Below are 4,879 nucleotides of genomic sequence, written 5' to 3'. Positions count from 1 at the left end.
GCTGTGTCATCTGAACTTGACTGACATGATGTATCATCAAGGAATCCCCGCAAGACTGCTATTTGTCAAGGGCAGCCTTTCCACTCTTGCCAAGAAGCTGGCCAGAGAGCACGACAGCTGTGCCAGCCTGTGGCATCCCAGCCCCTCCCATCTCCTGCCCAGAAATCTCTTTTGAGGCAGGAGCCCAGCTGATTGCTTGCCATCCTGTTCATGCCTCAGATATTTCCTCCCTAGGGTGACAGTGGTGGTGAGGGACCATCCGGCCAGTGCTGCTCCCAACCTGCTGAGCATGGAGCATCCCAGCTCTTCCTCCCTGCTCCTGCTCAGGAGAAAACTACTCAGGCAAGAGCTGGGAAGGAAAGCCCTGGGCTAGGCTGAAATGTTTCATCCTCTGTGTGTCCCTGCCTAGCCCGGGCTCCCTTTTCCCTGCTCCTGTTTGAGAGTAAGCTGCACTGGCAGGAATGGGGAAATCATCTGAGTGGTGCTGCCCCCAATGGATTGCTCCTCTGCAGGTTGTAGCTCAGAGGCTTCCACTCAGTCAGGAGCAGGGAGCTCGGCTGAGTGATGCTGCCCTTTTCAGCAGCAGTGCCCTACTGTGTGGCCCGCCACCTTGTGGCTGAAAGTGGATCAGCATCACATCCTCTCTTGTGCAACGACTCTTTGACCGCTGTGGTAAGCCCGATAGTGACTATCAAAGGGAGGATGCTACTGGGAGGAATGAGAGAGAAAGAGGAGGGGAAAGAAGCAAAGTGGCCACAATGAGCCAGATCAGCCCATTTGTCTGCTGGGTTCATCCTGGCTGCTTGGAATGCATGGGCAACCCATGAATGGTGATATATCCCAACAGGTTGCTTCTGCATGTGACTCCTGTTCACCAAAATTGCTCTCCCTTTGCACAATAGCCTCTGGACATTCCTTGGCCATTGTTAAAACCATCAGTTGAAAGCTGTGAACTAATCTCCACAACAGAGGATAGTACTGAACATCTTTTGCAGAGGTACAGGTCCAAGGATCTGACCAGATATGCCTCAGGCAAACTACAGTGATAGGAAACCTATTCATATAAATCTGTTGCACTCCAGATGTGTTGATTCATAATTCACATCTTTCTAAGCCACCACACCATTTGCCAAGCTGACTAAGGATGATGGGAGTTGTAGGTGAACACATCTGGTTTACACCAGGTTTGGAGGAGGGTGGGGTAGGTTGTCATAGAATCAAGAATCAGTGAGTTGGCATGAATCCCAAGAGTTCATCCAGACCAATTCCCAATCCCATAAAATATTTTGCGGCAATTATATTGAATAATCTTCAATTAGTTAGATGAAGTGTTGCTTCCTACAATAGTCTGGCTCTCAAAAAGAAAAAAAATTACCTTTGTAAAGAATGTCTCTTGAGGAATCTTTCCATCATGAGTCTCAGGATTTTGAAATGTTTTAATCAGAGAATACATTTTGTGAACTTCTGAGAAGTTATTCAGATCCGCCAGCACAGGGAATTTGCAGGAATTTAACTAAATTAGATTGCTGAAGCTCTGGATTCAAACTGACTTTTGAAGATATCCTGAAATAGTCCAGATTAACTGGCAACTGACTGAGCCCCACATTTTTCCATGTTATGTTGACTTCCTTTTATCAATTGTTAGATTTTGAATTTGAATTGTGCAATATTTAGTATTATCTTGTGATGATTTAAAACATCTTAAATATTTGCATTTTATAAAACAAAGTTCATGTAATGTCCATTTCTTATAGTTTCTAGCATGTACTTTCAGCAGAACAACATGTAAGCCACAGAAACAGAATGGAAGACTGGCAAATCTGTAGCCCAGCTCAGAGCTCTGTGTGTACTTTAGGTGCTTCTGGTGAATACAAAGCATGCTTTGCTACAATGCTCAGAGCAGTTCACATAAATGGAGCTGTCCTTGTCACAGAACTGAAGAGGGGAAGCTTTGAGCAGGACAGAAATCCATGAGTACATCAGAGCTACAATCCATTTAAGAAAAATGTAGATTTGAAACATAACATATCCAAATACTCTGAGTGGTTCTGAGATTTAGAAGGAAATAAACCTTGCCAATTAGTAATAGGTAAAAAAAAAAAATCTGTAATTTCCTTTGTGTCACCAGAATTAGACTTGAGACCAATGCAAAACAAAATAATGCTTCACAATTTTTCATCTTGCCTTCCAAATTCGATTCCTCTGTAGACCTGAGCAGATTTTTTGGAGGAGTAATTTGTTCTTTTATTGTATTTATAATTAGCCTTCTGCAAGAATGAGTACTCTTTTTGCTTCCGCAGTGATGCGTTGACTCTTTCATTACAATAAAAACCCATGACCCCCAGTGTTCGACTGTAAACAATGATAGTTACTGGCCTCATTAGGCAACTAGCAGATGGCTTATGAAGTTCTCTTTGGAGCTTTTATCCATTTGTGACTTGCCATGTGCAAATGTTTGTCTTTTCCACAGAATAACACCATGCCAAGTGGGACTCTCTTTTCTAGTTTTAGTAGTGTTGATATTTTCTGTTCATAGGTGTGGAAGAATTTTATTTTTTGAGTTACACAGTCATCTGCTCCTGCGCCATCCAGGTGAATTGATAGTTAAATCCAAAAAGAATATTATCAAAACTTTGAAAGATGCGAATAAATGACATACTAGGGGTACATTGATTGACACTACAAGTGTTCAGCTCACGGAGGCAGGTAAGTGGAAATGTCTCCTCATGATGCTTTCAGATTTTTCTACTGCCTAGAACAAAGTGCACCTGTGGGATGTTATGGACATTCTCTCAGGCTCAGCATGAGGTTCAGGAGGAGTGAGCTATCCCACAGTATTCACTGTCAGTTCTGGGTCAGGTTATGCAAAGCGGAAGTCGTGACAGGATCAGGGGAGCACACTAGGACTTGCTACTAGGCTATTCTCCCATAAAGAGCAGTGATGTCCCCGGAAAGGGCTGCAGTCAACTGAAGCTAGCAGAGCCTGGTGCTCAAGTGGCTGCGACCTTGCTGAATGTCAATTCCAATTCATTAAGGGTTGGGGTCACTTTATGCCTAGCTGAGGGACAGGGGAAGCTTCAAGGAAGACTTCCTCAAAGTTAGATTGTGGGAGAGCAAGCATGCGTGGCTGGGAAGGTAGAGAAGGGAGTGCTGAGGACTTCCCCTGAAGAGGGGTTACCTGTGAATCATTTGCACTGGAGTTTTTCTCAGAGCAGTGCAGAACCTAAGAACCAGGGGCAGGACAGGTGCTCCTGAGTTGTTCTGTGAGGTGAGGTGATACCAGTCTAGCAGACCCAGGATCAGATTCTGGAATCTTCAGGCCACTGCTGGGACCCAGTGCAGAGACAGGACACACCAATTATGCCCACCCCTTAAACAATTACTTTTCTTTATATAATGCTCCCTTAGTGTTCCACCAAGTGCTAGGTAGCTGGGTCTAGAAGCTGCCACTTAGTTTCTCGTAATGCCAAGAAGTGATGCTACATTGATGCATGTGATAAATTAAAATGGCAGGTTACCCATGGAGAGCTATTTAGCACACATCAGACTTCTGCTACTACCAGATAAGTCTGCCAGGTTTGCCGAACAACATGGGGCAAAAACTGGAACTAGTTCTGCATACTTGAAACCAGAGCTGAATGGCTGGGAGTACAGTTGTGCCCTTCTTCACCCATTCATTTCTGATTGTCGCCTGGTTTCATTCTGCCCTGCTCCCACCTTTCTGCTATCATGAAACTCAAGGCAGTGCACCCAGAAGTCATATCCAGATACACAGACCAATTTAGGTGCAGCAAAGTTTCATTATGTGCTGTCAGACTAAGATGATAGCCGAGCTGCAGCCTAAATGATCATCTGCACTTACTGTACCAGCAGCTGGAAATCATCTGTGGGAATGTAGTTGGTTCATAGGAAAAGCATGCAAAGGGAAGTAGCAGCCATAACCCTTGTACAGAAAGATAAATATAGTTTCCCAAGAGCCTCCTGCACAAAGCATTGTTCCTGCATTGAGAGTTTATATCCCATGATTCCTCCAAGCAGCTCCCAATGGGATGCATGCTTCTTTCTTTCTCCATTTTGCCCTCACAACCACACTGTGAGCTAGGTTGGACTTATAGATAGTGACTCATTCAAGTATACAGAGAGGCTAATAGATTGCTCCTTTGAATTTGTACCCAACAACTTTTGAACAATTTCTTCTAGACTATGTGCAGGCCCCTCAACTGAGACGTTAAAAGCTCATCTATTCTGATCAGCTGTCTGTACTATGGTTTAAAGTAATGTCTGTTTTGGTTGTCAGCACGTGAACATCATGGCAGAGAAAGGATTTGGATCCAGATCTCCTGAATCCATGTGCAAATCTCAAAATGGCCTTTGCTTGTGAATGAGGGTCATCTGAGTCTGCATGAATGGAATTGGAGTGGGTCTCATGGACTGGAAAAATTTGGCACCCCAGAAAATGTTTCAGTAAATTTTTCCGTTCTTTTAATCTAATCCTCTATAGAGATTATATTTTATGGAGCAAGCATCTGTACAAGTTTTTAAGCTTCACAGAGCTCTTCTTTGGGGTCTGCTTTTCTGGTTTATTTGTTTTTTAATAAAAAGAGTATTCTCACCAGTGGGAGTTGGCCCAATAAAAGCCATCATCTTACCTATTCCATCTCTCTCCAGAGTCTCATGTGTCTTTCATCTTTATATTGCATTTTTATGTTTTATTTTCTGTTTTAAATTTTAGCACTTGGAATTGTGATTGTTCTAGTGAGACCCCATTGTTTTTTTAAGATAAGATTGCCATTACTTTCTGCAACATGTATTTTCTGTTTTTATCTTCATCTGCTTTTATTAGAAGGAAATTTGCATTCAAAAAGATCTTTGTTTCTTA

This window comes from Varanus komodoensis, unplaced genomic scaffold, assembly GCF_004798865.1.
Source record: "Varanus komodoensis strain SLA01 unplaced genomic scaffold, ASM479886v1 scaffold61, whole genome shotgun sequence".
Taxonomy (NCBI): domain Eukaryota; kingdom Metazoa; phylum Chordata; class Lepidosauria; order Squamata; family Varanidae; genus Varanus; species Varanus komodoensis.
The sequence above is the reverse complement of the archived record's forward strand: the minus strand, read 5'-3'. Positions refer to the sequence as shown.